The 12,746-nt window shown below is 42.8% G+C and overlaps 14 non-coding genes across 14 annotated transcripts; all 14 read right to left on the reverse strand.

Moving 5' to 3' along the window:
- Positions 1-148: 148 nt before the first annotated feature.
- trnal-aag (transfer RNA leucine (anticodon AAG)) lies at positions 149-230 on the reverse strand. Its single transcript has one exon. It is a non-coding gene; the product is annotated as a tRNA-Leu (tRNA).
- Positions 231-964: 734 nt separating this feature from the next.
- On the reverse strand, positions 965-1,046 carry trnal-aag (transfer RNA leucine (anticodon AAG)). The gene has a single exon. It is a non-coding gene; the product is annotated as a tRNA-Leu (tRNA).
- Positions 1,047-1,783: 737 nt separating this feature from the next.
- On the reverse strand, positions 1,784-1,865 carry trnal-aag (transfer RNA leucine (anticodon AAG)). The gene has a single exon. It is a non-coding gene; the product is annotated as a tRNA-Leu (tRNA).
- A 741-nt stretch (positions 1,866-2,606) lies between these two features.
- trnal-uag (transfer RNA leucine (anticodon UAG)) lies at positions 2,607-2,688 on the reverse strand. The gene has a single exon. It is a non-coding gene; the product is annotated as a tRNA-Leu (tRNA).
- A 735-nt stretch (positions 2,689-3,423) lies between these two features.
- trnal-uag (transfer RNA leucine (anticodon UAG)) lies at positions 3,424-3,505 on the reverse strand. Its single transcript has one exon. It is a non-coding gene; the product is annotated as a tRNA-Leu (tRNA).
- Positions 3,506-4,241: 736 nt separating this feature from the next.
- On the reverse strand, positions 4,242-4,323 carry trnal-aag (transfer RNA leucine (anticodon AAG)). The gene has a single exon. It is a non-coding gene; the product is annotated as a tRNA-Leu (tRNA).
- Positions 4,324-5,059: 736 nt separating this feature from the next.
- trnal-uag (transfer RNA leucine (anticodon UAG)) lies at positions 5,060-5,141 on the reverse strand. The gene has a single exon. It is a non-coding gene; the product is annotated as a tRNA-Leu (tRNA).
- A 738-nt stretch (positions 5,142-5,879) lies between these two features.
- On the reverse strand, positions 5,880-5,961 carry trnal-aag (transfer RNA leucine (anticodon AAG)). The gene has a single exon. It is a non-coding gene; the product is annotated as a tRNA-Leu (tRNA).
- A 736-nt stretch (positions 5,962-6,697) lies between these two features.
- Positions 6,698-6,779, reverse strand: trnal-aag (transfer RNA leucine (anticodon AAG)). Its single transcript has one exon. It is a non-coding gene; the product is annotated as a tRNA-Leu (tRNA).
- Positions 6,780-7,515: 736 nt separating this feature from the next.
- On the reverse strand, positions 7,516-7,597 carry trnal-uag (transfer RNA leucine (anticodon UAG)). Its single transcript has one exon. It is a non-coding gene; the product is annotated as a tRNA-Leu (tRNA).
- Positions 7,598-9,140: 1,543 nt separating this feature from the next.
- On the reverse strand, positions 9,141-9,222 carry trnal-uag (transfer RNA leucine (anticodon UAG)). Its single transcript has one exon. It is a non-coding gene; the product is annotated as a tRNA-Leu (tRNA).
- A 736-nt stretch (positions 9,223-9,958) lies between these two features.
- Positions 9,959-10,040, reverse strand: trnal-uag (transfer RNA leucine (anticodon UAG)). The gene has a single exon. It is a non-coding gene; the product is annotated as a tRNA-Leu (tRNA).
- Positions 10,041-10,764: 724 nt separating this feature from the next.
- trnal-uag (transfer RNA leucine (anticodon UAG)) lies at positions 10,765-10,846 on the reverse strand. The gene has a single exon. It is a non-coding gene; the product is annotated as a tRNA-Leu (tRNA).
- A 1,542-nt stretch (positions 10,847-12,388) lies between these two features.
- Positions 12,389-12,470, reverse strand: trnal-uag (transfer RNA leucine (anticodon UAG)). The gene has a single exon. It is a non-coding gene; the product is annotated as a tRNA-Leu (tRNA).
- Between the last annotated feature and the right edge of the window lie 276 nt (positions 12,471-12,746).

Below are 12,746 nucleotides of genomic sequence, written 5' to 3' on the forward strand. Positions count from 1 at the left end.
TAAGGCGATGGACTACACTATCGAGTTGGAACCCCATCCGTGACACACAACATTGCTTCTTTTCTCCCTTGCATGGCCCTGCATGAAAGTAAAACCGCTGAAATAAAGCAGAAAATGTGATAGCTTGCGCAAACAAACTCAATAAAGATGGCAGTGGTGGGATTTGAACCCACGCCTCCTTAGAGACTGGAGCCTTAATCCAGCGCCTTAGACCGCTCGGCCACACTACCCAGCTGTGGCAAAATATTCACACTTTCTCGTCAGTTACCTAGAGCGTCTGCACTCCCTTGTATTTCAGTCTTTTTCATTTTCTTCTTTAAAATCTTTATGTATCTCATGTTGCTCTTGCGTCCTTCATCTTTTTTTGATTCTCTTTCTAAAAATGTTAATTTATCTGATGTTGCTCTTTCTTTCATGGTATAAACTTAGAATTAGTTTCTGCTTTTATGTCTGAAGCAGATTGAATTAGAAAAACACGGCAGATAATTGCAATAACAGACGTGGGAATGAGGGTAAAGGCTGGATTCCCTTTATTTGTCCGGTGTCCTTGGTGGCCTTGTTTGAAATTACATTACAGTTTTCTGTTGAGAAAAAGTTGCAGCGGTGGACTTTGAACCGACACCTCCGAAAGACTGGGTCCTTAAATCCAGTTCTCTGGACAGCTCGGCCACAGTACCAACTGTTAAAATGGACTGCTGGGTCGTCCCACAGACCATCACAACTTTCCTTTTTTCCAATCAAGGATTTGACGTGAATAACCACCGGTAGGAGGTGCAACTGCCACCGCGGGGGCACAGGACTTGGTGGCTGGTTGGTTAAGGCGATGGACTACACTATCGAGTTGGAACCCCATCCGTGACACACAACATTGCTTCTTTTCTCCCTTGCATGGCCCTGCATGAAAGTAAAACCGCTGAAATAAAGCAGAAAATGTGATAGCTTGCGCAAACAAACTCAATAAAGATGGCAGTGGTGGGATTTGAACCCACGCCTCCTTAGAGACTGGAGCCTTAATCCAGCGCCTTAGACCGCTCGGCCACACTACCCAGCTGTGGCAAAACATTCACACTTTCTCGTCAGTTACCTAGAGCGTCTGCACTCCCTTGTATTTTAGTCTTCTTTTTCATTTTCTTCTTTAAAATCTTTATGTATCTCATGTTGCTCTTGCGTCCTTCATCTTTTTTTGATTCTCTTTCTAAAAATGTTAATTTATCTGATGTTGCTCTTTCTTTCATCGTATAAACTGAGAATTAGTTTCTGCTTTTATATCTGAAGCAGATTGAATTAGAAAAACATGGCAGATAATTGCAATAACAGACGTGGGAATTAGGGTAAAGGCTGGATTCCCTTTATTTGTCCGGTGTCCTTGGTGGCCTTGTTTGAAATGACATTACAGTTTTCTGTTGAGAAAAAGTTGCAGCGGTGGACTTTGAACCGACACCTCCGAAAGACTGGGTCCTTAAATCCAGTTCTCTGGACAGCTCGGCCACAGTTCCCACTGTTAAAATGGACTGCTTGGTCGTCGCACAGACCATCACAACTTTCCTTTTTTCCAATCAAGGATTTGACATGAACAACCACCGGTAGGAGGTGCAACTGCCACTGCGGGGGCACAGGATTTGGTGGCTAATTGGTTAAGGCGATGGACTACACTATTGAGTCGGATCCCCATCCGTGAAACACAACATTGCTTATTTTCTCCCTTGCATGGCCCTGCATGAAAGTAAAAACTCTGAAATAAAGCAGAACATGTGATAGCTTGCGCAAACAAACTCAATAAAGATGGCAGTGGTGGGATTTGAACCCACGCCTCCTTAGAGACTGGAGCCTTAATCCAGCGCCTTAGACCGCTCGGCCACACTACCCAGCTGTGGCAAAATATTCACACTTTCTAGTCAGTTACCTAGAGCGTCTGCACTCCCTTGTATTTCAGTCTTCTTTTTCATTTTCTTCTTTAAAATCTTTATGTATCTCATGTTGTTCTTGCGTCCTTCATCTTTTTTTGATTCTCTTTCTAAAAATGTTAATTTATCTGATGTTGCTCTTTCTTTCATCGTATAAACTGAGAATTAGTTTCTGCTTTTATATCTGAAGCAGATTGAATTAGAAAAACATGGCAGATAATTGCAATAACAGACGTGGGAATTAGGGTAAATGCTGGATTCCCTTTATTTGTCCGGTGTCCTTGGTGGCCTTGTTTGAAATGACATTACAGTTTTCTGTTGAGAAAAAGTTAAAGCGGTGGACTTTGAACCGACACCTCCGAAAGACTGGGTCCTTAAATACAGTTCTCTGGACAGCTCGGCCACAGTACCAACTGTTAAAATGGACTGCTTGGTCGTCGCACAGACCATCACAACTTTCCTTTTTTCCAATCAAGGATTTGACGTGAACAACCACCGGTAGGAGGTGCAACTGCCACTGCGGGGGCACAGGACTTGGTGGCTGGTTGGTTAAGGCGATGGACTACACTATTGAGTCGGATCCCCATCCGTGACACACAACATTGCTTATTTTCTCCCTTGCATGGCCCTGCATGAAAGTAAAAACTCTGAAATGTGAACATGAGAACATGTGATAGCTTGCGCAAACAAACTCAATAAATATGGCAGTGGTGGGATTTGAACCCACGCCTCCTTAGAGACTGGAGCCTAAATCCAGCGCCTTAGACCACTCGGCCACACTACCCAGCTCTGGCAAGTTTCCACACTTTCTTGTCAGTTACCTAGAGCGTCTGCACTCCCTTGTATTTTAGTCTTCTTTTTCATTTTCTTCTTTAAAATCTTTATGTATCTCATGTTGCTCTTGCGTCCTTCATGTTTTTTTGATTCTCTTTTTAAAAATCTTAATTTATCTGATGTTGCTCTTTCTTCCATCGTATAAACTTAGAATTCGCTTCTGCTTTTATGTCTGAAGCAGACTGAATTAGAAAAACACGGCAGATAATTGCAATAACAGATGTGGGAATTCGGGTAAAGGCTGGATTCCCTTTATTTTCCGGTGTCCTTGGTGGCCTTGTTTGAAATTACATTACAGTTTTCTGTTGAGAAAAAGTTGCAGTGGTGGACTTTGAACCGCCACCTCTGAAAGACTGGGTCCTTAAATCCAGTTCTCTGGACAGCTCGCCCACAGTACCAACTGTTAAAATGGATTGCTGGGTCGTCCCACAGACCATCACAACTTTCCTTTTTTCCAATCAGGGATTTGACATGAACAACCAACGGTAGGAGGTGCAACTGCCACCGTGAGAGCACAGGACTTGGTGGCTGGTTGGTTAAGGCGACGGACTACACTATTGAGTTGGAACCCCATCCGTGACACACAACATTGCTTCTTTTCTCCCTTGCATGGCCCTACATGAAAGTAAAAACGCTGAAATAAAGCAGAACATGTGATAGCTTGCGCAAACAAACTCAATAAAGATGGCAGTGGTGGGATTTGAACCCACGCCTCCTTAGAGACTGGAGCCTAAATCCAGCGCCTTAGACCGCTCGGCCACACTACCCAGCTCTGGCAAGATTTCCACACTTTCTCGTCAGTTACCTAGAGCGTCTGCACTCCCTTGTATTTTAGTCTTCTTTTTCATTTTCTTCTTTAAAATCTTTATGTATCTCATGTTGCTCTTGCGTCCTTAATCTTTTTTTGATTCTCTTTTTAAAAATCTTAATTTATCTGATGTTGCTCTTTCTTCCATCGTATAAACTTAGAATTCGCTTCTGCTTTTATGTCTGAAGCAGACTGAATTAGAAAAACACGGCAGATAATTGCAATAACAGACGTGGGAATTAGGGTAAAGGCTGGATTCCCTTTATTTGTCCGGTGTCCTTGGTGGCCTTGTTTGAAATTACATGACAGTTTTCTGTTGAGAAAAAGTTGCAGCGGTGGACTTTGAACCGACACCTCCGAAAGACTGGGTCCTTAAATCCAGTTCTCTGGACAGCTCGGACACAGTACCCACTGTTAAAATGGACTGCTTGGTCGTCGCACAGACCATCACAACTTTCCTTTTTTCCAATCAAGGATTTGACGTGAACAACTACCGAAGGAGGTGCAACTGCCACCGTGGGGGCACAGGACTTGGTGGCTGGTTGGTTAAGGCGATGGACTACACTATTGAGTTGGAACCCCATCCGTGACACACAACATTGCTTCTTTTCTCCCTTGCATGGCCCTGCATGAAAGTAAAAACGCTGAAATAAAGCAGAACATGTGATAGCTTGCGCAAACAAACTCAATAAAGATGGCAGTGGTGGGATTTGAACCCACGCCTCCGTAGAGACTGGAGCCTTAATCCAGCGCCTTAGACCGCTCGGCCACACTACCCAGCTCTGGCAAACTATTCACACTTTCTCGTCAGTTACCTAGAGCGTCTGCACTCCCTTGTATTTTAGTCTTCTTTTTCATTTTCTTCTTTAAAATCTTTATGTATCTCATGTTGCTCTTGCGTCCTTCATCTTTTTTTGATTCTCTTTTTAAAAATCTTAATTTATCTGATGTTGCTCTTTCTTCCATCGTATAAACTTAGAATTAGTTTCTGCTTTTATGTCTGAAGCAGATTGAATTAGAAAAACACGGCAGATAATAGCAATAATAGACGTGGGAATGAGGGTAAAGGCTGGATTCCCTTTATTTTCCGGTGTCCTTGGTGGCCTTGTTTGAAATTACATTACAGTTTTCTGTTGAGAAAAAGTTGCAGTGGTGGACTTTGAACCGACACCTCTGAAAGACTGGGTCCTTAAATCCAGTTCTCTGGACAGCTTGGCCACAGTTCCCACTGTTAAAATAGACTGCTTGGTCATCGCACAGACCATCACAACTTTCCTTTTTTCCAATCAAGGATTTGACGTGAACAACTACCGGTAGGAGGTGCAACTGCCACCGTGGGGGCACAGGACTTGGTGGCTGGTTGGTTAAGGCGATGGACTACACTACTGAGTTGGAACCCCATCCGTGACACACAACATTGCTTCTTTTCTCCCTTGCATGGCCCTGCATGAAAGTAAAAACACTGAAATTAAGCAGAACATGTGATAGCTTGCGCAAACAAACTCAATAAAGATGGCAGTGGTGGGATTTGAACCCACGCCTCCTTAGAGACTGGAGCCTAAATCCAGCGCCTTAGACCGCTCGGCCACACTACCCAGCTCTGGCAAGATTTCCAAACTTTCTCGTCAGTTACCTAGAGCGTCTGCACTTCCTTGTATTTTAGTCTTCTTTTTAATTTTCTTCTTTAAAATCTTTATGTATCTCATGTTGCTCTTGCGTCCTTCATCTTTTTTTTGATTCTCTTTCTAAAAATCTTAATTTATCTGATGTTGCTCTTTCTTTCATCGTATAAACTTAGAATTAGTTTCTGCTTTTATGTCTGAAGCAGATTGAATTAGAAAAACACGGCAGATAATAGCAATAATAGACGTGGGAATGAGGGTAAAGGCTGGATTCCCTTTATTTGTCCGGTGTCCTTGGTGGCCTTGTTTGAAATTACATTACAGTTTTCTGTTGAGAAAAAGTTGTAGTGGTGGACTTTGAACCGACACCTCTGAAAGACTGGGTCCTTAAATCCAGTTCTCTGGACAGCTCGCCCACAGTACCAACTGTTAAAATGGACTGCTGGGTCGTCCCACAGACCATCACAACTTTCCTTTTTTCCAATCAAGGATTTGACGTGAACAACCACCGGTAGGAGGTGCAACTGCCACTGTGAGAGCACAGGACTTGGTGGCTGGTTGGTTAAGGCGATGGACTACACTATTGAGTTGGAACCCCATCCGTGACACACAACATTGCTTCTTTTCTCCCTTGCATGGCCCTGCATGAAAGTAAAAACGCTGAAATAAAGCAGAACATGTGATAGCTTGCGCATACAAACTCAATAAAGATGGCAGTGGTGGGATTTGAACCCACGCCTCCTTAGAGACTGGAGCCTTAATCCAGCGCCTTAGACCGCTCAGCCACACTACCCAGCTCTGGCAAAATATTCACACTTTCTCGTCAGTTACCTAGAGCGTCTGCACTCCCTTGTATTTCAGTCTTCTTTTTAATTTTCTTCTTTAAAATCTTTATGTATCTCATGTTGCTCTTGCGTCCTTCATCTTTTTTTGATTCTCTTTCTAAAAATCTTAATTTATCTGATGTTGCTCTTTCTTCCATCGTATAAACTTAGAATTAGTTTCTGCTTTCATGTCTGAAGCAGATTGAATTAGAAAAACACGGCAGATAATTGCAATAACAGACTTGGGAATTAGTGTAAAGGCTAGATTCCCTTTATTTTCCGGTGTCCTTGGTGGCCTTGTTTGAAATTACATTACAGTTTTCTGTTGAGAAAAAGTTGCAGTGGTGGACTTTGAACCGACACCTCTGAAAGACTGGGTCCTTAAATCCAGTTCTCTGGACAGCTCGCCCACAGTACCAACTGTTAAAATGGATTGCTGGGTCGTCCCACAGACCATCACAACTTTCCTTTTTTCCAATCAAGGATTTGACATGAACAACCACCGGTAGGAGGTGCAACTGCCACCGTGAGAGCACAGGACTTGGTGGCTGGTTGGTTAAGGCGACGGACTACACTATTGAGTTGGAACCCCATCCGTGACACACAACATTGCTTCTTTTCTCCCTTGCATGGCCCTACATGAAAGTAAAAACGCTGAAATAAAGCAGAACATGTGATAGCTTGCGCATACAAACTCAATAAAGATGGCAGTGGTGGGATTTGAACCCACGCCTCCTTAGAGACTGGAGCCTTAATCCAGCGCCTTAGACCGCTCAGCCACACTACCCAGCTCTGGCAAAATATTCACACTTTCTCGTCAGTTACCTAGAGCGTCTGCACTCCCTTGTATTTCAGTCTTCTTTTTAATTTTCTTCTTTAAAATCTTTATGTATCTCATGTTGCTCTTGCGTCCTTCATCTTTTTTTGATTCTCTTTCTAAAAATCTTAATTTATCTGATGTTGCTCTTTCTTCCATCGTATAAACTTAGAATTAGTTTCTGCTTTCATGTCTGAAGCAGATTGAATTAGAAAAACACGGCAGATAATTGCAATAACAGACTTGGGAATTAGTGTAAAGGCTAGATTCCCTTTATTTTCCGGTGTCCTTGGTGGCCTTGTTTGAAATTACATTACAGTTTTCTGTTGAGAAAAAGTTGCAGTGGTGGACTTTGAACCGACACCTCTGAAAGACTGGGTCCTTAAATCCAGTTCTCTGGACAGCTCGCCCACAGTACCAACTGTTAAAATGGATTGCTGGGTCGTCCCACAGACCATCACAACTTTCCTTTTTTCCAATCAAGGATTTGACATGAACAACCACCGGTAGGAGGTGCAACTGCCACCGTGAGAGCACAGGACTTGGTGGCTGGTTGGTTAAGGCGACGGACTACACTATTGAGTTGGAACCCCATCCGTGACACACAACATTGCTTCTTTTCTCCCTTGCATGGCCCTACATGAAAGTAAAAACGCTGAAATAAAGCAGAACATGTGATAGCTTGCGCAAACAAACTCAATAAAGACGGCAGTGGTGGGATTTGAACCCACGCCTCCTTAGAGACTGGAGCCTAAATCCAGCGCCTTAGACCGCTCGGCCACAATACCCAGCTCTGGGGAACTATTCACACTTTCTCGTTAGTTACCTAGAGCGTCTGCACTCCCTTGTATTTCAGTCTTCTTTTTCATTTTCTTCTTTAAAATCTTTATGTATCTCATGTTGCTCTTGCGTCCTTCATCTTTTTTTGATTCTCTTTCTAAAAATCTTAATTTATCTGATGTTGCTCTTTCTTTCATCGTATAAACTTAGAATTAGTTTCTGCTTTTATGTCTGAAGCAGATTGAATTAGAAATACACATCAGATAATTGCAATAACAGACGTGGAAATTAGGGTAAAGGCTGGATTCCCTTTATTTGTCCGGTGTCCTTGGTGGCCTTGTTTGAAATTACATTACAGTTTTCTGTTGAGAAAAAGTTGCAGCGGTGGACTTTGAACCGACACCTCCGAAAGACTGGGTCCTTAAATCCAGTTCTCTGGACAGCTCGGCCACAGTACCAACTGTTAAAATGGACTGCTGGGTCGTCCCACAGATCATCACAACTTTCCTTTTTTCCAATCAAGGATTTGACGTGAACAACCACCGGTAGGAGGTGCAACTGCCACCGCGGGGGCACAGGACTTGGTGGCAGGTTGGTTAAGGCAATGGACTACACTATTGAGTTGGAACCCCATCCGTGAAACACAACATTGCCTCTTTTCTCCCCTCCCTGCATGAAAGTAAAAACGCTGAAATAAAGCAGAAAAGCTTGCTCAAACAAAGTCAATAAAGATGGCAGTGGTGGGATTTGAACACACGCCTCCTTAGAGACTGGAGCCTTAATCCAGCACCTTAGACTGCTCAGCCACACTACCCAGCTCTGGCAAAATGTTCACACTTTCTCGTCAGTTAACTAGAGCGTCTGCACTCCCTTGTATTTTAGTCTTCTTTTTCATTTTCTTCTTTAAAATCTTTATGTATCTCATGTTGCTCTTGCGTCCTTCATCTTTTTTTGATTCTCTTTTTAAAAATCTTAATTTATCTGATGTTGCTCTTTCTTCCATCGTATAAACTTAGAATTCGTTTCTGCTTTTATGTCTGAAGCAGATTGAATTAGAAAAACACGGCAGATAATTGCAATAACAGACGTTTGACTTAGGGTAAAGGCTGGATTCCCTTTATTTGTCCGGTGTCCTTGGTGGCCTTGTTTGAAATTACATTACAGTTTTCTGTTGAGAAAAAGTTTCAGAGGTGGACTTTGAACCTACACCTCCGAAAGACTGGGTCCTTAAATCCAGTTCTCTGGACAGCTCGGCCACAGTTCCCACTGTTAAAATGGACTGCTTGGTCGTCGCACAGACCATCACAACTTTCCTTTTTTCCAATCAAGGATTTGACGTGAAGAACCACCGGTAGGAGGTGCAACTGCCACCGTGAGAGCACAGGACTTGGTGGCTGGTTGGTTAAGGCGATGGACTACACTACTGAGTTGGAACCCCATCCGTGACACACAACATTGCTTCTTTTCTCCCTTGCATGGCCCTGCATGAAAGTAAAACCGCTGAAATAAAGCAGAACATGTGATAGCTTGCGCAAACAAACTCAATAAAGATGGCAGTGGTGGGATTTGAACCCACGCCTCCTTAGAGACTGGAGCCTAAATCCAGCGCCTTAGACCGCTCGGCCACACTACCCAGCTCTGGCAAAATATTCACACTTTCTCGTCAGTTACCTAGAGCGTCTGCACTCCCTTGTATTTTAGTCTTCTTTTTCATTTTCTTCTTTAAAATCTTTATGTATCTCATGTTGCTCTTGCGTCCTTCATCTTTTTTTGATTCTCTTTCTAAAAATCTTAATTTATCTGATGTTGCTCTTTCTTCCATCGTATAAACTTAGAATTAGTTTCTGCTTTCATGTCTGAAGCAGATTGAATTAGAAAAACACGGCAGATAATTGCAATAACAGACTTGGGAATTAGTGTAAAGGCTGGATTCCCTTTATTTTCCGGTGTCCTTGGTGGCCTTGTTTGAAATTACATTACAGTTTTCTGTTGAGAAAAAGTTGCAGTGGTGGACTTTGAACCGACACCTCTGAAAGACTGGGTCCTTAAATCCAGTTCTCTGGACAGCTCGCCCACAGTACCAACTGTTAAAATGGATTGCTGGGTCGTCCCACAGACCATCACAACTTTCCTTTTTTCCAATCAAGGATTTGACATGAACAACCACCGGTAGGAGGTGCAACTGCCACCGTGAGAGCACAGGACTTGGTGGCTGGTTGGTTAAGGCGACGGACTACACTATTGAGTTGGAACCCCATCCGTGACACACAACATTGCTTCTTTTCTCCCTTGCATGGCCCTACATGAAAGTAAAAACGCTGAAATAAAGCAGAACATGTGATAGCTTGCGCAAACAAACTCAATAAAGATGGCAGTGGTGGGATTTGAACCCACGCCTCCTTAGAGACTGGAGCCTAAATCCAGCGCCTTAGACCGCTCGGCCACAATACCCAGCTCTGGGGAACTATTCACACTTTCTCGTCAGTTACCTAGAGCGTCTGCACTTCCTTGTATTTTTGTCTTCTTTTTCATTTTCTTCTTTAAAATCTTTATGTATCTCATGTTGCTCTTGCGTCCTTCATCTTTTTTTGATTCTCTTTCTAAAAATGTTAATTTATCTGATGTTGCTCTTTCTTTCATCGTATAAACTGAGAATTAGTTTCTGCTTTTATGTCTGAAGCAGATTGAATTAGAAATACACATCAGATAATTGCAATAATAGACGTGGGAATTAGGGTAAAGGCTGGATTCCCTTTATTTGTCCGGTGTCCTTGGTGGCCTTGTTTGAAATTACATTACAGTTTTCTGTTGAGAAAAAGTTGCAGCGGTGGACTTTGAACCGACACCTCCGAAAGACTGGATCCTTAAATCCAGTTCTCTGGACAGCTCGGCCACAGTACCAACTGTTAAAATGGACTGCTGGGTCGTCCCACAGATCATCACAACTTTCCTTTTTTCCAATCAAGGATTTGACGTGAACAACCACCGGTAGGAGGTGCAACTGCCACCGCGGGGGCACAGGACTTGGTGGCAGGTTGGTTAAGGCAATGGACTACACTATTGAGTTGGAACCCCATCCGTGAAACACAACATTGCCTCTTTTCTCCCCTCCCTGCATGAAAGTAAAAACGCTGAAATAAAGCAGAAAAGCTTGCTCAAACAAACTCAATAAAGATGGCAGTGGTGGGATTTGAACCCACGCCTCCTTAGAGACTGGAGCCTAAATCCAGCGCCTTAGACCGCTCGGCCACAATACCCAGCTCTGGGGAACTATTCACACTTTCTCGTCAGTTACCTAGAGCGTCTGCACTTCCTTGTATTTTTGTCTTCTTTTTCATTTTCTTCTTTAAAATCTTTATGTATCTCATGTTGCTCTTGCGTCCTTCATCTTTTTTTGATTCTCTTTCTAAAAATGTTAATTTATCTGATGTTGCTCTTTCTTTCATCGTATAAACTGAGAATTAGTTTCTGCTTTTATGTCTGAAGCAGATTGAATTAGAAATACACATCAGATAATTGCAATAATAGACGTGGGAATTAGGGTAAAGGCTGGATTCCCTTTATTTGTCCGGTGTCCTTGGTGGCCTTGTTTGAAATTACATTACAGTTTTCTGTTGAGAAAAAGTTGCAGCGGTGGACTTTGAACCGACACCTCCGAAAGACTGGATCCTTAAATCCAGTTCTCTGGACAGCTCGGCCACAGTACCAACTGTTAAAATGGACTGCTGGGTCGTCCCACAGATCATCACAACTTTCCTTTTTTCCAATCAAGGATTTGACGTGAACAACCACCGGTAGGAGGTGCAACTGCCACCGCGGGGGCACAGGACTTGGTGGCAGGTTGGTTAAGGCAATGGACTACACTATTGAGTTGGAACCCCATCCGTGAAACACAACATTGCCTCTTTTCTCCCCTCCCTGCATGAAAGTAAAAACGCTGAAATAAAGCAGAAAAGCTTGCTCAAACAAAGTCAATAAAGATGGCAGTGGTGGGATTTGAACACACGCCTCCTTAGAGACTGGAGCCTTAATCCAGCACCTTAGACTGCTCAGCCACACTACCCAGCTCTGGCAAAATGTTCACACTTTCTCGTCAGTTAACTAGAGCGTCTGCACTCCCTTGTATTTTAGTCTTCTTTTTCATTTTCTTCTTTAAAATCTTTATGTATCTCATGTTGCTCTTGCGTCCTTCATCTTTTTTTGATTCTCTTTTTAAAAATCTTACTTTATCTGATGTTGCTCTTTCTTCCATCGTATAAACTTAGAATTCGTTTCTGCTTTTATGTCTGAAGCAGATTGAATTAGAAAAACACGGCAGATAATTGCAATAACAGACTTGGGAATTAGTGTAAAGGCTGGATTCCCTTTATTTTCCGGTGTCCTTGGTGGCCTTGTTTGAAATTACATTACAGTTTTCTGTTGAGAAAAAGTTGCAGTGGTGGACTTTGAACCGACACCTCTGAAAGACTGGGTCCTTAAATCCAGTTCTCTGGACAGCTCGCCCACAGTACCAACTGTTAAAATGGATTGCTGGGTCGTACCACAGACCATCACAACTTTCCTTTTTTCCAATCAAGGATTTGACATGAACAACCACCGGTAGGAGGTGCAACTGCCACCGTGAGAGCACAGGACTTGGTGGCTGGTTGGTTAAGGCGACGGACTACACTATTGAGTTGGAACCCCATCCGTGACACACAACATTGCTTCTTTTCTCCCTTGCATGGCCCTACATGAAAGTAAAAACGCTGAAATAAAGCAGAACATGTGATAGCTTGCGCAAACAAACTCAATAAAGATGGCAGTGGTGGGATTTGAACCCACGCCTCCTTAGAGACTGGAGCCTAAATCCAGCGCCTTAGACCGCTCGGCCACAATACCCAGCTCTGGGGAACTATTCACACTTTCTCGTCAGTTACCTAGAGCGTCTGCACTCCCTTGTATTTTAGTCTTCTTTTTCATTTTCTTCTTTAAAATCTTTATGTATCTCATGTTGCTCTTGCGTCCTTCATCTTTTTTTGATTCTCTTTCTAAAAATCTTAATTTATCTGATGTTGCTCTTTCTTTCATCGTATAAACTTAGAATTAGTTTCTGCTTTTATGTCTGAAGCAGATTGAATTAGAAATACACATCAGATAATTGCAATAACAGACGTG

Source organism: Oncorhynchus clarkii, chromosome 13, assembly GCF_045791955.1.
Source record: "Oncorhynchus clarkii lewisi isolate Uvic-CL-2024 chromosome 13, UVic_Ocla_1.0, whole genome shotgun sequence".
Classification (NCBI taxonomy): Eukaryota; Metazoa; Chordata; class Actinopteri; order Salmoniformes; family Salmonidae; genus Oncorhynchus; species Oncorhynchus clarkii.